Source organism: Sminthopsis crassicaudata, chromosome 3 (assembly GCF_048593235.1).
Source record: "Sminthopsis crassicaudata isolate SCR6 chromosome 3, ASM4859323v1, whole genome shotgun sequence".
NCBI lineage: Eukaryota > Metazoa > Chordata > Mammalia > Dasyuromorphia > Dasyuridae > Sminthopsis > Sminthopsis crassicaudata.
The window spans coordinates 55231672-55256619 of record NC_133619.1 but is presented as its reverse complement, the minus strand read 5'-3'; positions in this window follow the sequence as shown (position 1 = coordinate 55256619).

Here is a 24948-nt window from a genome sequence, read left to right as displayed (position 1 = left end):
ACTTGATTGGTGGGACAAAGGGGGGAAGTGACTTAGTGATCTTGACTCCAGCTGATTTCTGGGAAGACAGAGTTCCAGCACTCTCCCTTACTCTCTCTCATCTAATTTTTAAGTCCTAAAAATGTACCTTTTATGTTCATCCTTTTTCTTTCCATTCACATTGCCACAACCCTAATTCAAACCCTCATCACCTCTTCTAAGGACTGTAGTCTCCTTATTTGTCTTTTGTCTTTCCTCAATCCTTTTCCTAACTACCCCAAAAAATCCTAATGTGCAAATCTTATTTTGACTCCCCAGCTCCCAAATCATCAGTAGCTGGCCATTGTATCTAGGATAAACTATATACTCTTTAGATTATCATTTCAGGACTTACAATATCTGGCTCCAATTTCCCCCATTCCTCTTTTATTCATATTACACACTTTAAATTCTAACCAATTTAAATGATTAGCTTTTCTTCAATTTAAATGTATCATTCATTACTTCTATACATTTAGACAGAATTTTTCCTATCCCAAAAAGGCACTACTGCCTTTCAGAATCCTTTCTTCAAGGTTTGGCTCAGTTGCCAAGTCATCCAGGAAGTATCACTTGAGTTTCCCTTTCATTCCCAAATATAACTCTTCTTTCATCTGTCATATTTTTACTAGAATATTTTAAAGATTTGTTTCTGATTCTCTCCTTTGCGCCTATCACAGTGTAACATTCTTATCTACTTACACATTACAGAATAATCTCTAAGGACAGATGTAAAATAAACCGAAAGGAGAGGAAGGCAAAAAGGCCTTTGACATGGTTATCATCATAAGCCAATTGCATTATTTTGCATAGTAATGGTGCATAATTCATTCATATTAAATTGCATAGTCCTTTGTTAGATAATATACATTGACTATGACTGTCATGAACTATTTGTCTTACTCAACCAAATTTCCCAAAGCTTCAGGATTTTAACACTTTTCATTATTTATGTTCTTTAGGATTGTATAAATACAACTGACATGGGGATATGAAATCTATTAACTCATGCCTTAGTTAACTCCTCTTAGTAGACTTTGAATTTATATAACGAATGATTTTTTTAAAAAAATAAGTTCCTATTATGCACTAAGTAGCATGATAAACCTTCTGATATGCTTGATTATCTTGAAGTTCCTACCATGTGCCAGGTAGTGTGGGAGGCTTTCTGGCATGCTTGATTTTTCTTAAAGTAGGTTTAATGCTTTATTGGAAAAGATGGAACTTAAAAGACTGTATCCTTGGCATGTTCCCCTGCTACCATTTTTAAGTTAAAAATTCAAATATAAAAAACATCAATCCAAAAAACATTTTCTGTGTTAATCATTTCCAGATTTCTTTCACTGACAAGCAGACATTTCAACTGTCTTCTAATCAATCCCAACATAGAAACAACATGTCCTTTTGGAGATTGTAAGGTTTAAGTTATGTAAGGAAAGGGGAGAAAAGCTGTTCCACAGAGATGTCTCTATGTTTTCCATGTTTTTTACTTTCTTTTTTATATTCCTCTGTTCTTTTTCCTAATTGTATTTTGCATTACCATTTCTGATGAAAATCATCTCTTCTATTTTTGTTTCCTGCCAAGTATTTCTTTTATTTCTCTTTCCCAATTCCTTGATTAAGGACTCCAGAAAAATCCAGAGAAATAAGGATTCAACAAGCTAAGATAAGCTAAGCAAACTTCCATGAGTCCAAGCCAGCAGGCACAGCTTCAATGGATATTAGTCTAATGCTTTTCTTTGCTACCTTTCATATTGCAACTATTTTGAATTTCCCTAAATGGGTACATATCCAGTTTTACTTCTACATTTTCTGAACATGAAGTGGAGAGCTGCATTTATATAAAACATTTCAATTAGCTATTAGAATAGAGAAATAGGAGATATGATCAACAAATATGATGAAATCAGCCTTCCCTTTCACAAGAAGGGAAAAAAAATAAACAACTCTAGAACTAACCAATAACATTCTGTTTTATAGAATCTAGGTCCAAGGAATTCTTCTAGACAAAGACTAATTCCAAGATAATGGAATTGGATTATAAAGTTGTACATTTAAACTTAAAAAAAATGCAGAAGTGTAGGGTAGATGTGGAGAGAGGGGGGAGGAATCTAATTTTTAATAGAAGGCAAATTTCAAGCTTCACCACTTTGCCACTGTGTGCATATCTCTTCCTCCATTTCTGAAACCATAATCAATAATATCATGTAGCTCTCCTCTTGCTCTACTCACTCTTGTGATTTTCTGAATCAAAATACCTCTCCTTACCCACAATATAAATCTTATCTCACTTTCTAGAATATAAGCCTTTTTTAAGGGCTCTGTATTCGTATAGCCAGTGTTTGGCTATGGATAAGTGGAGGGGGAAAGGATTTAACAAAAGCATTCACTATGAGTCAAACATTATACTCATTCATTCATTCAATCTTACTATTACATAAGAGCCTCAACAAAGAAGAACAAAAAACAACCTGTGAGTAGTAGTAGCTGACCCACTGGGGATCCAACTAGTTAGCTGGACAATTTGGCCTACTTTTGCCTCCTTCCTTCCTCCCATCATCCTCTCCCTCTGTTCACTTGTAGAAATATATCCATACCTGATGTGGATATTCTGCCAAAAGGAATACAATTTTGATTGCTTAAACCTTGTAAGATATCTTGGAGCTTGGAGCTAGATATTTTCTCTTCCTAAATTATTTATTCTATCTTTAAAAATAAATAAATAAATTAGTTCTTTGTTTCCTGTAGTTTCATTTATGATTTCTTGAAATCTTCTCTGAAAAAAAAAAAAAAGAGGCTTTCATAAAAGCCATTGGAATTCAAATCACTTAGACTGAGAGAGATAAATAATATGTCCCAGCCCAAGCTTCATTTAGTTATTGTTTGAGTTTTAAAGGTTAAAATGAGTGGAAATACAATTGTTTCTGTTCTGGTCAGAAACTCTAAGGGTCTTCCCCTCCCTAGTTGATTTGGGTGGAGGGGGAGAGGGAAGGGAGAAGGGTAGAAGGCAAACTAGGCAATGTTTTGACTCATTTCTTACCTAGCTTTCAATTACTGAATGGGTGTAGTCTCAAACAAACTGAGACCTGGGAAAGACCTTACCTTATAAAGGTCAAGATCTATCACTGCATTTGACATCATCTTCAATCATTACCTGTGCCTTGTCACTGGATTCAGATAACTGCAATGGAGGGTGAGGCTAATGATTTTGAACAGCTGAGAGTCATTTAAATCCAATTCACTTACAAGTCAAAATATCCTCTTGATGTCATTCCTCTTTGAAAACAAAGGACAAACAACAACAGCACTTACCCAAGCAGAGTATTAGCCAAGAGCATACTATTATACTCCAGCAATAAGATGATTTTAGGTTACTAGGGTAGTTACATTGGGGAAGTGAAAGCTAGTCCCCCAGATTACAATCTACATCCCACTAATAGAAAGGCAGCATGTCCTAGTCTCTGATAGACATTAATCTCAATATAACCTGAATACATGTCCTACCTTTAATGTCTTTGAGTTCATCCCTCATTTTTGAAGAGGACCGATAATATCACAGGTAAAGATTTGTGCATAAATTGGATTTAAATGAGGCAGAGTTGCACACAGTTGTTACGTATGGAAGAAAAATGAAGAGTGTGCTCAATGGCAACATCTGGTGATAATCAATCTTGAAGAACCATCTAGAGTACTGAGATCCTAAGTGAATTGAGCACAATTATATTGGCAATAGGCAGATAACTAAACCAGGCTGAAGGCAACTGTTGGGCTTCACTTTTCCTTCCAGAGTCATCAAAGTCTAGTGACAAGAAAAAAGTCACAAAGACTAGTGATGGTCCAGGATGCATTGGATAACCTTGATATCTTGGATACTTTACCAAGCTCTAAGCAATCAACCTTCTTCATCTGCCTTCATGGCCTTTGGAAAAAATGTTCTCATCCACTCATTCCAATGGGGGAAATCTTCACATGCTTGAAATCGATATTCCCCTAACACACTGACAGGTTTGAGGTCTACTGGTTATTCTCAGCCTGGTTTAGTCATCTGCCTACTGGTAGTTTGACTGCGGTCATATCTTTTAGAATCTCAGCACTCTAAACAGTGCTTTATGATTGATTATCACTAGGTGTTGTCACTGAAAACTACTGGAGCCACTTTTCATTTTCCCTCACAAAAACATAAAGTGAGAAGACAAAATATCCAGGTCACACCTTCTCAGCCCATTCAAGCTGACTCAGAATGGGGCTTCCTCTCTTAACCAATGGCCTCTTCTTCTCTGATATCTTTCTTCCTCCTTTCTCCCCTTTCTCTGACGCAGGAGCAGAAGATAAATTAGCCCTGGGTATATGGCTACAATGACAATGAAATATTTGCTCATTTAAAAAAAAAAAAACCTGGGTTTCCTAAGATTCTGCCTTTCTGAAAAGTTATGGAGTTATTAATTAGAATTAATATCAGTAATGTATCACTCTTTGCTAACACCCAGCCATCAAACTGGCAAAGAAAACTTATAGCTGATCTCTTTCTGTGAAGTCAAAATAGAAAAGCACATGCTACACCCAGACTACAATTAAAGACATTCACTCCACACAATATAGATTCTTTAGAGAAGTCAGGATGTCAAAAATACTATTACCAACTCTTATGGATATAGTTCTTTCAACAAGATGATTCAGACCAGTTCCTATAGACTTATTTTGGAGAGAACCATCTACATCCAGAAAGAGGGCTATGGAGACTGACTGTGAATCATAACATGGCATTTTCACCTTTTTTGTTGTTCTTTGCTTGCTTTTTTCCTTCATTTTTCCACTTTTGATCTGATTTTTCTTATGCAGATGATAAATGTGGAAATATGTTAGACATATTTAATATATATTGGATCATTTGCTATCTAGGGGAGGAGGTGGGAGGAATGGAAGAACATAGGTTTTTCAAGGGTGGACATTGAAGACTACCTTTGCATATATTTTGTAAATGAAAAGCTACTGTTAAAAATACCGTTAAACCAGCTTAAACCAGCTTAAAGAAATAGGAAAATTCTGATGTAAATCCTTATCCATTCTGAATTAAGAGGGGGGAAAGAAAAAGAAAGTAAAAGAAGTGGAGAGATCCCATAGCTTTGTGGGTTTTTAGGTGGTCAGAGAAGTAATAATTAATAATGATAATAATAATATTTATATATTTATCTAGTGTGTGCTGTGCTCCAGTAACTATACTGAGTGCTTTACAGTTATTACTCCACTTACTCCGTTGAATCCAGGGAGGTAGATGCCATTATTATTCCCATTTTATAGTTGAGGAAACTGAGACAAATTGAGCTTGAGCAACTTGCCCAGGATCACACAGCAAATAAGTTTCTGAAGCAGCAGGATTTATATTTTCATCTAATTGCTGATTTCTCATTTCTCTATTATGGGTGCAAACTCTGGTTGCCCAGAGGATGAGGCTGTTGGACTTAACCCTAGGTCTATGCTGCCTTCATATCGGTTACTTCTTCCTCTTCCTCAACCTTTTCCTTATCCCATGATCTATCTCCTTCAGAATATCTTTACTATCTTCTTCAAGATTCCTACTGAATTATATAATTTCATTCTGCTATTTTAAAGAGCATGATATCTTCTTCAACACCTTAAATTATATTTACTAAGATCTATGCAATTAGTCCCTAGAAATGTGCTCTGACACTAAAAATATGCCCTCAAGGCTACAAGGTTGCCACAGAATATTAATTGTTAAAACATTTAATTAGTTAATTAAAAAAAAAAAAAGGTATTGGACTACATTGGTAGAAAGAATTTTTTATCTATTTATTTATTTATTTTATCCAAGGATAAACAACTGAAATCACTTCTTTGGTCACTATTCTAGTAGATCCAGGAAAAAAAAAAGTAATATTCCCAATTTAATCTACATTGGTATATTCAATTCAGTATACCACATTTTATTTTTTTAATTAAAGCTTTTTATTTTCAAAATATATATGGATAATTTTCAACATTCTATAAAGTCCATGTTCTAATTTTTCCCTCCCTTCCTCTTACCCCCTCCACTAGCCAGAAAGTGATCCAACATGTTAAACATGTGCAATTTCTCTATACATATTTCCACAAAAATAATGCAACTCAAGAAAAATAAGATCAAAAAAGGAAAAGATGAGAAAGAAAACAAAATGCAAGCAAATAATAACAAAATGAATGAAAATACTATGCTGTGATCCACATTCAATTCCCATTGTCCTCTCTCTGAGTGCAGATGGCTCTTCATCACAAAACTTTTAGAACTGGTCTAAATCACCTCATTGTTGAAAAGAGTCATGTCCATCAGAATTGATCATGATATAATCTTGCTGTTTCCATGTATAATGATCTCCTGGTTCTGCTCATTTCACTCAGCATCAGCTCTTGTAAGTCTCTCCAGGCCTTTCTGAAATCATCCTGCTGTTCATTTCTTATAGAACAATGATATTCCATAACATTCATATTTCATAACTTGCTCAGCCATTCTCCAATTAATGGGCATTCACTCAGTTTCCTGTTTCTTGCCACTACAAAGAGCGCTGCCACAAACATTTTTGCACATGTGGGTCCATTTCCCTCCCTTATGATTTCTTTAGGATACAAGCCCAGTAGAAATACTACTGAACCAAAGGGTATGTGCAGTTTGATAGCCCTAGGATACCACATTTTAATTAGAACATTGACTAAAGAGTTTTACATACAATGGTAGCTAGGAATGGTGAAGAAGCACAAATCCATGTCACATGCAGGACAATTAAATGACCAGGGGAAATTTAACTAGGAGAAGAAAAGATACAATCACTATCAAAAAATATTTAGAGGGTTGCCATCTGGAATAGGGATTACATTTGCTCCATGTACTTCTCTAAGAAGAATAAGTGGAAGTTTCAGGGAGTTGAATTTTCACCTTAACATAAGTAAAAATCAGATGATTCTTTTGATGGCAGTCTTCTCACTCAAATGAAGTTTTGACTTTTTAACTATATTTTGGTAGTGATAAATCATTGTCAATAATGGAGTCCTATAATCTCTGAAGAATTGAAGAATATTACCCAAAGGTAATGATTATTAGAAAGATCTGATATGGATATGAACAGGTTGCAATATATTACAGATTAGAAATTACCTAGGCAAAAATATATAAAAGTTGTCATCAAAGGAATGTCAGACAGGAAAAAATAATGGGCCATTCATAGTAAACTCTGAAAAATCCTTAAAGGAGAAAACCTCTTTCCACTCTGCCTCAGGGAGGGGACTCCACCCTAAGCACAAACAGTTTCATCTTTGTTATTTGGGTGGGGATGGCCCAGTCGTGAAACCCATTTAATTTGAATCAAATTCTAACCCTGGCTGAAACCCAACCAGGAGGCAACCTGGGACTCCACCCACAAGCCCCCTTCAGCCCCCTATTATAAAAGAGCCAGAGTGGAGCCCTTTCTTTGCAGAGGTTCCAAACATGGCAGCCTTATGCTTGGCACACCAAGGATCTCTGCCCACTGGAACATTGTTTCTGGTGTCCTCTTATCTCTATCTTCAACTTTGCTAACTAGACTTTAACTTTACTTCCAAACCCCATAATAAACCTCTTTTATCAATCTAGGTTTTGGGGTCTATAAATTCCTTTACAGAGGACTCTTGTGCCACCACTAGACCTCACTTAACTCCGTATCCTTGCCCTGAATCCAAAGGGGGTGCAGGGGAGCTCTATTTGACTCCCTGTGCCCTGAATCTGCCACTAGACCTCAATTAAATCCTAATTTCATTTAGGTACCCCAATTCTAGACATCATCAATACTGCATATGTTCAACAGCCATTGAAGAAAAGAAAGTGAGAAAAAAACACCAGTAAATTGGGAATTTGTAAGATTACATGGTGGGAATCACAAATCAAGGACAGAGATGCAGTCTTCATCAATGAAGAGAATAACTTAACAAGATTATCAATTTGTTGGTATGTTGGAGGGGCAAATAAAACTTTTCCTATGAATTGTCCAAAGTAAGGAACCTACTTAATCTACTACTAGAAGTCTGATTGTTAGGAAGCCATGGAAATGGTTCTTATTTTGGATAGAAGGGTGGATTAGAAGATTTTCAAAGTCACTTGAACATAAGCAGGGTGAAAAGCAAAACTGAAAGCATGATCCTATCTCTATGTTTTTGTTGAAGGTAGCATCATTAATTTAATCACATATTCATCCAGGACCCTTAACTTTCCGTCACCCAATCAGATTGTCAAGTCTTGTCGATTCTACTTGCTCACCATATCTAAAATTTATTCTCTTCTCTCCATTCATACAGCCATTGCTCTTTTCAGAATTTAATCACCCCTTGCCCAATCTAATAAAATGCTTCCTAATTTGTCTTTTGACTTCTAGCCTCTCAGATCTGTTCTACACAATAGCTGACTATTAGATACTCCCAAAACAAATCAATTCAAATCCTTCCACTTCTCAAAAAGCTTCTGTAATTCCCTATTTTCTAATGCCACTAAATGGAATATAACTTACTTTGTTTAGCATTTAAAGCCCTGCATGATTGGTTTGAATCATTCTTTCCAGATTCAGTTTCTATCTCCCATCATACATTCTATGTTGCAGTCAAATTGACTTCCTTGCTGTTCCCTGTATTTATCATTCCTCTTCTTTTATCTATGTATCTACTTAAACTTCCCCCCATTCCTATAATGTGTTCATTTTTAATTTCTGCTTTTTCCAATTTCAACTTTCCTTCAAGGCTTATCCAAAGACCTTTTATGATTATTTCAGTTGTTACTGCTCCCCTCCCCAAAATTACTTTGAATTTATTTTAGACAGCAAGACTAAATGACCTTATAGGAGCCATTCCAAGGAGCATGTACCCAGAACTTCCCTGGAAATTTTCAGGAACTTCAAATACAAAAAGACTCATTATAGAGCCTTAGGATGGCACTCTTCTTGGTTACTCTCATCATGTGATAGTCTAGTACTAAAAAATCTTTTTTAGGCTCTAGAAAATGACATAATAGGTCCTAATTGCTCTGTTGATCCTAACCTGAAATAAAAAAGAGGCTTAATTCATGCACCTGATAAAAGAAGAGGCTTATGGTTGATAACCCTTTTTGGAGTTGAAGATTTCCAAGTAAGAAGTAAAGAAGGCCCTTGTCTATGTTGACATAATGGCAGCAGAAGCTACCCACTTGGAGTGTGTACTCAACTAACTTAGCTTTTACTCAGATTTTAGGGTTCCTTTGACTATTTTGTATGTTTTTTCCTTTAATATCAACCATGTAATTATGAAAAGGTTATGGAAATCCTATAAGAGCTGTCAGAGCAGCTGTGGCTTCTAGAGCAATTTTGGCTGCTGCAGATCAAATAGGAATGGGTTGGTGCTAAAAATCATGCTGGGCATTTGATTGGATTGCTTAGCAGAGGTGAAATGTCAAGTGACTAATTAGGCATCTTGCAAAAACTGTTTTTATATCCCAGCAAAGCTTGGATATTAACCTAACAACTGATTGTTCTACTAGTAATAAGTTAATCACTCCATAATGGATTCTATGATTATTTTGTGCTTAGTAATTAATTTCTTTGTAGGAAAGAATTACATTCTGATTCATATTTTTTACATTGAGAAACTTTTATTTTCTCTCTTTCTTTAGGGAAATCCTAGACTAAAGCAAAAGGTGACTACTATCTATAATTAGCAACTTTCTTTGGAAAGCTGAGGTGGGGATAAATAAGCCAACAAATGTGAGAATTAGAAAGCCTCCTTCTCCTGTTGAGAAGTCAGGTTCTTCACCAATGGGAGTCCTACTTTTATACTTACTTTTTTGTAGTATACATGTAGTAAGGCATAAGCATTTTAAACACAATGGTAGTTTCATATTGGGTTTGTATGTACAGCATCTAGCAGAGTACCTCACACAGGCATCTTCTTGAATGGACAAGTTAAACTTTACAAAACTGATAAACTGCACCTAAAATAAGGTACAATCCTGAATATTACACATGAAATAGATAATGGAAAGAGAAGATTTAGAGAATAAAACTTTTTAGTTCAAAGAGGCTAAATACAGAAAAGCACACAGTAGATTGTTTAGACAGGGACAAGAGATCTATAACAGAAAATGATGTCAAAGATATGGAGTTGTAGTTGGAACCTCTGTGTGTGTGTGTGTGTGTGTGTGTGTGTGTGTGTGTGTGTGTGTGTGTGTGTGTATAGATCCCCAAAACTTTGAAATTGCAACACAATAGCCACTTCCCAGACTTCCTATATTCCAACATCATGCCTCTCTAGCTGTTGCATCCTAGAACTTCAATACTGGGACCTCCTATCCCTGAAATAGCCTACTGCTGATGACTTGCTCACTGTATAATGTTCCTCCTTAAAATATGCCTCCTTTCTTTCCTTGGTGATTTGCCTTTTGGAGACTTCATCATGTGGAAGGATTCAAGCCTGTCCATCTTCATTCTCTCCCCACCCCAACTCCATCCACGAGTTATTCCTGAATTCCTCAAGTTCAAAAGCATGACTGCATCTAGATATTTTTATTTCCCTCATTTCCTCTCCCCATAATATTTTTCATCTTCCTTTTGTATGTTCTCTTTGTTGTCTTCTCTCATGAGAAAGTTAGATGCTTGAGGGAAAGCGCTGGTTTTCTTTTTGCTGTTTCAATATTCTCAAAATATAGCCTAGTTACTGATACATAGTAAGTAATTAAGAAATTCTAATTTCCTCCTTCCTTCCCTGTTTCCATTGCTCCCTTCCTCCCTCCCATTTTTCCTCCCTGCCTTCCTCTCTTCTTTTCTCTCTCCCTTCCTCTCTCCTTCCCTCCTTTCCTTTCCTTCCCTCTCTCACTTCCTCCTTTTCTCCTTCCCTTACTCTTTCCCTTCCTTCTTTCTTCCTTCTTTCCTCCTTTCTTCCTCCCTCCCTCTTTTTCTCCCTTCCTTCTTCTCTCCTTTCCTTCTTTCCTTCCTCTCTTCTTTTCTGCCTTCCTTCCTTCCTCTTTTCCTGCCTCTCTTCCTGCCTTCCTTCCTTCTATCCTTCCCTTCTTTTCTCCTTTCCTTACTTTTTTCTTTCACAGCCTCAGACACACACTAGCTGCAGGCACCCAAACAAGTCAGTAAAGCTTTATCTCTATCACCATTTCCTCATATAAAATTGGGATATTAATAGCACTTGCTTCACAGGTTTATTGGGAGGTCATATTTGTAAAAACACAGCATAATACCTAGCATATAGTAGGCGGGTGTCAAATGCATGTTTCTTTCTTTCTTTCTTTCTTTTTTTTTTTTTTTTTTTTCTCCACATATCCCTACTATCACTGCTGGAGTTTAAATGCTAAACTGAATGGATAATGAGTCTTTCCAGTACATATGTTTTATGGGTATTGTATCTAATTCAATGATCTTTCTCTACCAGTAGTCTCTAAATTTTTTTTGATTGCACATCCTGGTGAGTATGCTGGGAGTGGGGTATACTGGAAGGCAATAATTTTTCCAATGACATCTGAGCAGCTCTTTGGCTTGGAATTAAGTGATAATGGCCCTGAGGGGCTGATGCTTGTACAGAGTGGGGAATGTTGGGAGCTTACACAAGTATGAGAGAAGGTGAAGTAAAGAATTATAATGAGTAGATTTGGCTGTGTTGGATGCATTCAAGTGGAGTATGGAATACTATGCACTTTCTCACCCTCTAATTAATTTATCCTACATCCTTTGGGAATATGGAAGAAATACTTTGTTATGCACTTTTAGGAAAAATATATCAGATGTAAATTTATTAATCAAATAATTTCATTGCCTCTCAGCAAGAGAAAAAGAAGAAATACACAGGACATTCATTGCCTTTGAAAATCTCTAACAAGACATTTCCACTCAAATAGTAGTACATCAAATAATAAATAAAATTCCACAATAAGAAAAAATTGAGCTGCAAAGTTAATAGTTTGGATTTGTCACCTAGAACAATAGTGACTTAACTTGTGATGTAAGCTAAACAATGATTTTCCTCAAAACTAATCAATGCTTATTTTATTTACTTCCTCTAATGATTCTCCTTTTTATCTTCTCAAAGGTAAACTTAAGAAGTGCTTCTTTTTATTGAATGAATAATCAAAGGTTATCTTAGTCTGACCATCACCCTAATCATTTTCAGAGTAGATTCATTCATGGGTTGATCAAGTCTTTCTCTTTAAAATAGGTTTCATTTTAGTTTTTGTTAGGTTCTTACTAAGTGCTAAGTCGGTACTTAACAATTCTCTAGTTCACACCTTTGGTTCTGGCCATTAAGGGGAGTTTACTCCTTTGAACTTCTGAGGAGGAATTTATATATGAAAAGGAGTTTAGACAACCTTTAAAAGGAGCAAGTTCATTGGTTGAAGTAATTTTCCCACAAGCCCCTGAGTTCTCACATACCCATTCTCTGGGAGGATAAAAGAAGAGAACATTGAGCCTGGAGGAGTCTACTCTAGGACAGAGTTGGGATGGCTCTCTGGAGGAAGAAGAGTCTAGTCTGGGATTGAGTTGAGACAGCAGATCTCCTCCTAGAGAGTGATCAGCAGTTTCTGGAGACAACAGAACTTTAAAATTGGTGCCCACAACACAGGGCGAGGACTTTTGCTTATCCTGACAAGGACTTATTCTGAGCCCTTCAGAGGAGCTAGCCCAGACCTTCACAATTTTGAGCCCAAACAGGGACAGACTAGATCCTGATTTCATTGGAAAAGCCTCTGATCCAGATCTCAGTGGAAAAGTCTCTCTGACCTAAAAGTATGAGTAACAAGGAAACTTTGTTAAACTTTTGTTTAACTTTGTTAAAGAGCTAAAGTAGAATCTCAATAAAATGGGGAAAATGCCTTCTCTTCAAGGAAAATGTTTAGAGAGCATTATCAAGATTATGAAAAGCCAAGGATTGATTATCATTTTGGAGGAGATTACTGAACTTTTAAAAACTGTGCAGGTCATATGTCCTTGTTTTTCTCTGGAAAAATAATTGGATCCAGATGAGTGGAAATTAGTAGGAGAGCAAATAGGTGAACACTACAATTCCAAACCAAACTTAATTTCCAAAGATACACTTCATACCTACAATTTAATCCAAATGGCTTTAAAAATTGTTAGACTAAAGGAGCCAGAGAGGGAGGTGTCAACTAAACTATGTGAAAAGGATGAATCAGATAATAATGAAGTTAAGTACAATTCTGAGCAACAAGAGCATTTCCCATCTCCTCCCTCAATTAACTCTTCAGGAGTGGAGCAAGAAGGAGGAGGGGAAGAGGCAGAAATGCAAACAGAAATGATTGTTAAGCAGCCTATGATAAGATTAGAAAAAGCATTGATTAAGGTTAAGAGAGAGGGACAGGATATAAGTGATTTTATACATACATATCCTGTGATTGAAGATATTGACTCTGTAGATCAAAAAAGGAGAAAATATACACCTTTAGATTTGAATAAAATTAAAGCTTTGAAAAAAAGTTGTACCCTTTATGGGGCTACATCAGCTTATGTTAAAATGTTACTAGATGGTTTGTTTTATGAAGCCCTAATGCCAAATGATTGAAAATCCATAGCCAGGACATGCTTAGAACCTGGACAAAATCTATTGTGGCTTGTGGAATTTCATGAATTATGTCACAACCAAGTCAGATGCAATTTGGAAACAGGAGTTAACACACAATTCACTTTTGAGCAATTAGCTAGTGAAGGTTGGTATGGAGAGAATTCAGAACAGATTAATTATACCATGACAGTTCATGAGCAAATGTCTAAGGCTGCAATAAAAGCTTGGGGTTCCCTCCCTGGACAGAAAGATTTCACTAAAATAGAGCAAGGTCCCAATGAACCTTTTGTGGATTTTGTGGGACGTTTGCGAGCTGCTGTCAAAAGAACTATTGGAGAAAATGCAGCTACAGAAATGACCAGACATCTGGCTAAGGAAAATGCCAATGAGATTTGCAAAAGAATTATATGGGGATTAGACAAAGATGCTCCTTTAGAGGAGATCATAAGATGCTGTGCTACAATGAGAACAAATGCTTTTTACACCTGGACTATGTTGAACATGGAAAGACAGGGTCCCTCCTGGCAAGGGACTTCTAGAGAAACTCGGCAATGTTTTCAATGTGGAAAAATTGGACGTCTAAGTGCTAAGTGTAAATATGGAGATAGAGTGAGAAGATAGAATGAGAGAAGACCTAAAACACCATGTCCAAAATGCCACAAGGGTCTCCACTGGGCATCAGAATGCAGGAAAATGAGAAATGGGACCCAGCTCCAAGATATCAATCAAAGGATAGGTGAGGCATGATTGCAACTGAGGTTACACCCAAAAAGCCTTTAGAAGGTCAGGACTCTGATTTGATCAACCAGCAGATAAGCAATCACATAGCAGAAAGGGATTACTTGATAAGTCAGCCAAAAAGCAATCAGCAGAAATGGATTACACTTGGGGAGAATACAGGCCTTTTAAACCAATAGGGCTGTGTCCAGCGCAAACAGCTTCAATGTAATTGCCAGATGATGAGAAGAGATTTAGAAAGTGGTAAATAGGAGGAAATTATATAGGTTAACTGCCTGGGAGAGAAGGTTTGCTTGTATTTTAACAGACAGAAGGAAACAGATGGAAAAGGAAACAGATGGGTGGCAACAAGCAACTGGAGAGAGACAGAAAAAGAGAAAGACCTCAAAACAAAGGAGAAAATCTAAGAAACTTCTGACACTGAAAGAGCATGGCTAATAAGAAGACTGTTAAAGAACTTTAAAACCAGCAGGATTCATTGGATTTTCTAACACAAGATGAGACTAATGGACTTATGGACATTTATAAATTCTCAATTTATGATTATTTGATCATGTTATTTGTTATATACTTCTAGCATGTATTATATTACTATGTTACTATGTGTTTATGTAATTATGTGTAATACCTCCCATGTTGATGGATTTATGTTTCAAGGTCATGACCATCCTATGTTCTAAATCAAAAGAAAGGGGGAGATGTTAGGTTCTTATTATGTGCTAAGTCGGTACTTAACAATTCTCTAGTTCACACCTTTGGTTCTGGCCATTAAGGGGAGTTTACCCCTTTGAACTTCTGAGGAGGAGTTTACATATGAAAAGGAGTTTAGACAACCTTTAAAAGGAACAAGTTCATTGGTTGAAGTAATTTTCCCACAAGCCCCTGAGTTCTCACACGTCCATTCTCTGGGAGGATAAAAGAAGACAACATTGAGCCTGGAGGAGTCTACTCTAGGACAGAGTTGGGATGGCTCTCTGGAGGAAGAAGAGTCTAATCTGGGATTGAGTTGAGACAGCAGATCTCCTCCTAGAGAGTGATCAGCAGTTTCTGGAGACAACAGAACTTTACAAGTTTTGGTTTTTACATTTTGTATGTCAGGAGTCAAACTGAAAGTTTGGTGAAACCAATAGACCCTTTCTTAGAATAGCATTTTAAAAATGTATAAAATGAAACAAATCAGATGGTATGGCAAACCAATTCTATCAAAATACATTTACTCCTCAAATTATAATTATAATACAAGTTCATGGATCCCTGATTAGGAAGCTCTGCTTGAAATAGTTTTTGTCTTTTAATAAGAATAAAGATAAAGGACATGAAACTACAAAACTATTTCCTTGGCATCAAGCTGTTGATTCAAAGAAAACTGATTAGATCTTTCATTTGGGTGAGATCATGTGATTATGACTGAGAAAATATTATCGATTAGTATTGTTAAAGATGAAGAAGGGGAAAGTATATATTAGTCTATTTTTATTGGCTTAAGCCAAAACTCCATGGAATCACACCACCTATCTACACCCTTAAAGTATTGTCCTGGTTTCTACTTCAGACATCATTGATGTGCCAGATCCATTAGACTTCTTTTATACTTCTAATTGGAATTCATAGGAGTATGAAGCTTAGGCAACTCAGCTCCATGTTCCCTGTGAGATTCTCAGTTGGGATCCTGGCCTCTTGGGGAATCATGGAGATAAAGCTAGAAAGTACTGAGGGAGTATCAGGGACAGGAAATGTCATGAGCACTTAAGCCTTTACTTACCCTCTGAAAACTTCTCTCTAGTACTAGAAAACTTCTCTCTTCTTATTTTAAAGTTATTATTAGTTGATCAGAAGAATGAATTCAGAGAGTCCTGGAAACACTTACATGAACTGATGCTAAGGGAAATGAGCAGAACCAGGAGATCAGTATACAAGACAACAGCAATATTATATGATGATCAATTCTGATGGATGTGACTCTTTTCAATAATGAGATGATGCAGATCAGTTCCAATGGTCTTGTGATGGAGAGAGCCATCTGCACTCAGAGAGAGGATTGTGGAAACCACAACATAGTATTTTTACTCTTTTTGTTGCTGTTTGCTTGCAGTTTGCTTGCAGTTTGTTTTCTTTCTTAATTTTTTTTCCTTTTTGATCTGATATTTGTGGAAATACATATAAAGGAATTGTATGTTTAACATATATTGGATCACTTGCTAATTGAGGAAGAAGATGGGGGATGAGGGAGGGAAAAATTAGAACACAGGATTTTGTAGGGGTGAATGTGGAAAACTGTCCATGTAATATTTTTACCATGTTGAACATATATTGGATTACTTGCCATCTAGGGGAAGGAGTGCAGGGAAGCAGGGGTGGGGATTGGAACACAAGATTTTTCAAGGGTCAGTGTTGAAAAAATTATACTTTCATATGTTTTGAAAATAAAAAAAACCTTTAATAAAACAATTTTAAAAATCAAATTATCATGTATATATTTTGAAAATAAAAAGCTATAATTTAAAAATAAAGTTATTATTAGTTAGGCTTCTTCACATTTTCCCTGGTCTGTTATGTTTTTTTTTTTTTTTCTACTGACCTTGCATCTTTTACCTTTAGGTGAGGAGAAATTTTGGAAATGCAGCTCAATGTAATTTATTTACTTAAAATGAGATGTCTAAAATGTGGCATCTAGACCAATTTTTATTACCCAGTCTTTTCTGCATTGAAATCCTATAACTGAAACTCAATCTATCACTGGGAATCTAAGATGCTACCTATAAATTTTCTTGATCTTGTTATGATCCAGACCATGTTAATGACCTCTGAATCCCAATGCATATACATATAATAAATTAACAATTGGATCCCACAATTTTAAGCCCATTGTACAGTACTCCAACATCCTGGAGTCTGGCTAAAAACTTATGGATGCATTATCTGGATGTGCCTTTCTAGAATGATCAAAAAGGAGATGAGTACATAGGAAGAAGAATTGGAAAAATGCTGAAAGAAATGTTTCTTTTACTGTTTTACTTAAGGAGGATTCAGTCATTAGGGTGCCCTGTGTAGAATCTCTAGGGTTTGCTAGTTGGTATCTGTGAACTTGGAGAGGAAATATACCTTTAATCTCACCAAACTCTCACTAAATATAGCATTCCTTTGAAATGTTATTTTTAAAAATAATATTCTGATGACCACCAGAATTCCAGTGTGTTCCATGATACAAAAATGCTAAGAATCCTTTGTTTAGAGATTTATTTTTTGGTTATGCTATCTCTGATGGTATGTACACACTATTCCAGGTGGAACGATGAGGCCTGACTTTGTCTCAGGATATCTGCAATTGTGCTGAAGGATCTCCTGCCTCTGCCTATATCTAGAAATAAGTCAGTAGAACTCTTCCTAAAGGCCCTAGTAAAATTCAGGAATGCTTTAAATAACAGCTAAATAAAAAATTTAAAAATCCATACAGGGATAGAAGGTGTTGTATGATGGAAACATCTATTCCCTAATGATACTATTAATCTTTCATCAAGTAGACAGTTCCTGCCCAACCCATTTCCCTCTCAACTGACCACCAAGTCCAGAGGGATTGATACTGAAGTCACCTTGAATTCAGGGCTGTTGGCCAAGGATACCAGACAGTTTAGTGACAACCTCTGGAGCAAACATTATGTTTGTTGGACACCTAGTTTAAGTTCCTAGATTCCTCAGCATTCAGCCAACTGGCTGAACCCCAGAAGGTGCTAGGAGACAGATTGTGGATGGTGAAAATGATGGATTAGACTCTAGTTTTTCAACCATTTCCATTATATGGTACCCTGGTAAGTCTATTCCAGTTCTATGGTTATAACAATAATGAAAATTAATGGTAGTTAGCCTCAGAAAAGTATAACTTGACCACAGTCAATGTCAGAGTTTTAAATGAATAGAAAAACATGAAAAATGGAAATCTTTAGTATAGGGATCTCAAAAAAAATAATCTCTCTACTTCTCTAACACAAAAGGAAAAAATGAGGGGAAGGAAAATACATGTGAGACAAAAGTTATCAATAAATGACTGTAGATTTTCAGATTAAAGCTTTAAAGAGATGGATTCACTGCTGAAAATACTGCTGCAATTTAGATAAGCTCTTGCTCAGGAACAGAATCATTGTATGGTCACCCAATATTAGCAGACAGGGCTGTGCTTTTCCTGCATTCTGTACCTATAATTCACTGGTTAAAAGTCCTCAATTTAACCAAATATTTTTCTTTTGTTATTCATTAAAATTAATTTTTTTTCAAAATATTCAAAAATTTATCCAAAATATTCAAACTAATATTAGCACTATATGTAAATATGGCATTTTAGAAGGGATCTCTTTTTAAAATTTATTTGCTTAAAACTTAAATGCAAAATAAGAAAACAAAATAAAAGAAATAAAGATAGAAAAAGAACAACAACAAAATTTTAAATGGAAAAAAAATTATCATATCTCCAGCAGAATATCAGGGAGGATTCAAAATGTGTAACAATAAATTTCCATTTCAAGAAAGCATATATAATAATAAAAGACATTGTATTCATAACTGCCCATCTTATTTTTGCTTCTTACAGGTTTTCTTTTATATTCTGCTGTACATTTTTTACTTTATTCCTTACTTTTTCCCCTTTATTGTCCCCTCACTTTCCCCAAGCAGTTAAGCATGCATATATGTATGTGTGTATATATATATGAGATCTATACATGTGGATACATGAATACATGTAAACACAATACATGTACACAGATTATACATACACACATACATACAAATACATATCCATATCTTCTTATATATTCATATGAATATACATTCTTATATATTCATATGAATATACATGTATATGAATATACATTATACATGTAAAACAATATGAATATGGCTGACATATAATATAGATTTCTCCATTAAATATTTTTTTAAGTTTGACTTTGAAATAAATTATTATTACACCTACTTTTCTCCTAATAAATTATACTTCTGATCATTGTTCTTATATTTATACATATCTTTTATTCCCTATCTCTACTAACATGTCTATTTTACTTCTACCTTTTGCTTGCCTTGCTATTACTTAACATCCACACTATTGTCATGCATACTCCTTTTATCTTCTCCCCCAATTCTTTCCCTCTCTCTTTATCCCATTCCCATTAGTCTACATATCCTTTCTCACTACCATTAATTGAAAAACCCTGCTGTACCCCACCTTCTTCTTTGCCCCCCTTTATCTCCCTCTTTATCCATTTCCTATTAATCTGAACACCTTTTGCTACTGCTGTTGATTCACATACCTTTCTACACCCTACCTTATCTTATTCCGTCCCCCTTTATCCCTTTATGTCTTTGTAGATTTTGAAGAAAGCTATACCTTTCTATATATGTATATATATATATATATATATATATATATATATATATATATGTAGTTCATTCTTTAATCCATTTTCAATGTGAGTAGGTTTTCAGAATTACCAGTCCTCCTCCCATATGAAGCATGGACTCAACAAGTTCTGAGTCTAAGCTCTGGCTACCCTTCCTATTATGTGCTCTTTTCTGAGTAGGTGACTGAATATTATTCTCCAAGAGGATTGTCTGGGCTTAGAGGATATTTTATGAGTTAGAGAATTGTGGGAGTTTGCTGTCCAGAAAATGGAATTTACTGATATAGCAAGCTTCTGAATTAGTGATAACTACCTATAAGAGCAGCCCAAATTTCTGACTTAACTTGTCAGAAAACATGAATTTTGAGGAAGAGTCAAAGTGAAATATAATTAATTAAATTTTATTAAGTGCTTGCTGTGTGCCAGGCACTGCATTAAGCAATGAAAATATTAAAAAAATAAGTCCCAAACTTCAAGGAGCTTACAATTTAATGGGGGCAATAATGGATAAACAAAAATATATAAAACAAACTACACACAGGATAAATAGGAAATAACTAACAATAACTAATAATAATAATAACTAAAAACTAATAATAATAGGGAGGGAAGCTATTGGAATTAAGAGACATTGGGAAAAGCTTTCCCTAGGAGGCAGGATTTTGGTTGAGTCTTCAAGGAAGAGAAGGATGTAAGTAGTTGGAGATGAGAAGGAAAAGCTTTCCAGGTATGCAGAATAGCCATATAAAATGCTTAGTTGACAATTTTGGAAATTATTTATGCTCTGAGGCCTATGTATCAGTCTTACAGAATGTCATCAATTGTTATAAATTATTATTGAATCCTGTTTTTACAATCCTTTGCTCTGTGCATGCTACTGTACTCTGTAGTTTCTTGAACAAACTACATCTGTCAATCAATCCATCAGGAAAGGAGTATATACTTTGTGGATGCCTACTATGCACCAAAAATTAAGGACTGAGATACAAAGAAAAGAACAACATCCTTGCTCTCAAGAAACTCATAGTGAGATAGGGAAACTAGCAGGCAAACACTTAGGGATAATTGATACATAGGAGATACTGAAACTATTCACCAAAATAGATTCTAAATTTGGGAAATACAGAGTTTTCCTAACTCCAAATTAATTTCCAGATATTTAAAATGAGAAATAGATGAGAAAATGTAAATATTTTTTATGTCATTACTTCTCACTCGAGACTCATAATCTGGTTGGAAAAAAATACAAAACAAGCAAAAAACTATAGGTGAGAAATATCTTAAACTTTACGAAGTATTTCATGTATATAAACTCATTTAATTTTCCATAACAACCCCAACTTAAGTATTACAGATATTATTTTCCTAATTTTGCAGACAAATAAACGGAGGCGCAGAGGTGAAATGATTTGAATTGGGTCATACATACCTAGTAAGTGTGTGAAAGAGGATTAAAACTCAAATCTTCCTGAATTGGATTTCACCATTCTCGCTGCCTGTTTTAATAACAGTTCAGAAATAATCTTTTCCCTTTATTGTTTACTATTGCATGAGAATCACCTGACTCTTTACTAGCCTGAGTGAATGTAAAGGAAATGATTCCTTCTATTTAATCCTGTGCATCTAATAGGGATAGGCTCACAAAATCACAGCTATGGTCAAAATCCAAAAGTGTATGAAGATGAGGAAGGATTGTTCACTATTTATCAGTCTCTTTAACCACACACACACACACACACACACACACACACACACACACATTTGCTGATGCCATTTTCAAGTAATGGGCAGGAATAGTATATCAGCATAGCATAGACTTTTAAACTCTGATAAAACCACAAATGAATCAGAGATAAGAACCATAGTAGCTCAGGGGTAAGAAGAGTATGATTATCCCCCTGCTTCTTGGGATTTATCTCCATCCATCCTGTCAAAGAAAGAAGTCAAATTTGCTTTGAGGGAATTGTATTTTCTATATTTAGATGATTTATCTTTATTACCACACCATTTTCCAGACCTACTGAATGCTGGAAACAATTCAGTTTTAAACTATCATGTCTTCCTCCAGAACAAAAGTTTCTCTTTGTCATCGTATTTATAAATCTACTCTTCATAAGCAGTTATATGCAATGGTCTCTCTGTGAAAATGGGAGAGAGCCAAAGGGATGAGAAAAATACAAGTTACACCAAAACAGAAAATACAAAATGTTATTCTGGATAGTACTCCATATTTTATTGCTAACTTATTGTTTCCCTAGAACATAAGCACCATGAGGTCAAAGAATATGACTTTTGTACAGTATACAGTACAATGCAACATTTTCAATTCCATTCAATTCTACAAGCTTTTATTTTTTTCTGATTTTACTTGATATCTTTTGATTGTAACTTTCTTTTTGAAAATTATGTACTGTACTGCTTTCCAAAAAAACAATCCATGACAAAGAATGAGGTAAAATAATAATAAATAATAATAGCATCCAGCATATATATGGCACTTAAATGTTTATAAAGACTTGGGTCATTTTATTTGTTCCTCACAATAACCCTGTAAGGAAGGTGCTACTATCCTGATTTAACAGATGATGCCAGGATTATAAGCCACACAGCAAGTATCAAAGGGAGCATTTGAACTCAAATCTTCCTGACTTGATACACTCTGTGGATAACTTAGTTATTTACTTCTTTGTTCCTCCTTCCCTCAGCTGGAAAAAGAACAAACTGAATTAAGTAATCTGGAGGGTCCGTTCCATTTCTTATAATCCCATGATGCTCTGATGTTTTATATGGAATTCATGATACAGGTAAACTGGATCAGATTTTCCATGACTCTCCCATAAACATCTTGGGATACTGTGCTTGGTGAATTATTTTCACTGTTCCCTGTGCTCTCACAGACAAATATGCCCAGGGAAGCCAGAGTGTTCTGTCTGGACTGGGGCAGTATAATCATACTCTCATGGATGAGTGAATCTGCAATGCCTAGCTCAGACTTAATGGATGACATTTTCTGAAATAGGCAACCCTTTGTGAGTAGACATTGTGAAGGAGAATTGTCCAAAACTATTACCCAATGTAAAGCATTCAGGAAAACCCTCAGTGAAGGGTTTCATGAGCTCATCTGGGTACAAATCAAAGAAAGGAGTTTTGAGGCAGGACAGATCCAAAACAAAAGCTGTGCTTTGGACCATGGGCTGTGAGAAAACTAATGTTGGTGATTTCATCTTCAAATATACCCTGTTTCTATAGCACCTGAAAAATATTTATCTTCCATATGCATGAATAGCTAAAAAGTCAGTTATTATGGATTTTAAATTACAGTAAGTTATAAGTACACATATATGTACACAAGTCAATATTTTCATCCTTATTGAAGGGACTCAACAATCTCAACCTCCTTTTTAGATGATCTCTAAATAACCTTAGCATGCTTCATAATCGAGTTGTTTGGGTACAAATACCCTAATAATTGCCTAGTAATTCATCATCTAGTGTCCAAACTTCTGGTAATGAGCTTGAACATAGCTAGGTTGGTTGTCAGAAAAAACGAGACACAGTCCATGGATGGAAACACTGACTTCTTTCAAGACTCAGTTCAAATACTACTTACTGCCAAGATCTGTCTTGGTCTCCTTAGCTGCTAGTTACTTCTTCTCTAAGATTACCTTGCTTCCATTCTGTATGTATCTCATGGACAACTATTCATACATTATTTCCCTTTCCTCTCTCCCCCTTTAGAATGTAAGTTCTATGAAGACAAGAACATTTTCTTTTTTATTTTTCTATCCTTCATTCTCAACTCAGTGCCCAGCAAATGATACTTAGTATTTTTTTTCTGTCAAGCCAGTTTTTTTCTGTCAAGCCAGTTTGATGGTATTTGCACATAGTAGGCACTTAATTAATGCTTATTCCCTTCTCTCTTTCCCTTCATTCTTTATTATTTACTTTTGCAGATTTCAAGAAAACAGTGTCACCTTCACATGACAGATATTGAGAAAGGATTTGTTTTCTTTTATCAGATTTATTATTTTATTGCCATAGGAAACTCCTTATGAGGACACTCTATAAACACTGATCAAACCCTTCTGTGTAACTTATAGAATTAGATAATTACCTGGACACTGGGAGATTAAATAACTTTCCCAGAGCAATGCAACAAATATGAATAAGAGGGAGATGTAAATCTAGGGTCTTGTAGACTCCGAAACTAGTTTCATATCTACTATATTACAGGTATCAAACATTTGGCTCATGCATCACATTGAGGAACCTGATTAAATATATTTGGAAAGTATTTAACAAAAGAAATAAAAATTCAATGAAACACAGATGGTAATTTTGGGGCCATCTCTCATTCTTCTGAACCATATCTTGTCACTAAACCCAGATGATGCTGGAGGAAAAAGTGTGGCTGGTGAGCTTGTATAGCCCTCCCTCACTCAAATACAATGACTTGCATATAATGGGTATCACTTCTCTGACACCAAGGTAGTTTTCAAGAACAAAGTACAAACAATAATAACAGCAATACTGCTTGTAGTGATTTTTATGTAGCTTTTAATGACTCCTTTCTTTGTGAGTTTGGCACCACTATATTAAACATTGCTTCATCCATATAGTTGTAATAATAAAGAAAACTCATCTCCTCACAAGATTTATAATTTATAAAATTTGTAGAGGTGAAAGGATTCTTAGACGTCATCTGGCCTTACATCTTTATATTATAAATGAGACCCAGAGAAAATAAATTATTTGTTCAAAAATTATATAAGAAGTGAATAGCAGAATCTGATTCCAGGTCCATTAGTTCCAAAACAAATACTCTTCTTAAACAATTCCCAAGAGGGAGGCAGTCAAGCAATTAATCAATTAGCCAATCAGCTTTTGTTAAGTATTTACTATGTGCCATTCACTATTTCAAGTTCTGGAGATACAAAACCAAAACCATAACTCTGAGGCTCAAAATATTTACATTGTAAATAGAAGTCAACATGCATATAACTAGGAAGATGCAGGCCATATGTGTTATAAATGGAGTAAAACACCATGGAGGGAGGGATTGGGAGATTCTGCTGGAATCATACTTGAGTCTTGAAGGAAACCAGAGAGGTTAGTAGGCTGAGGTACAGAGGGAAAGCATCTTATTCAAACACAGCCAAGAGACAGACACAGAGTCAAGATAGAGAGTATCAAATTCAAAAGTGAATTTCTTTTTTTTTTTTTTTTTTTTTTTTGT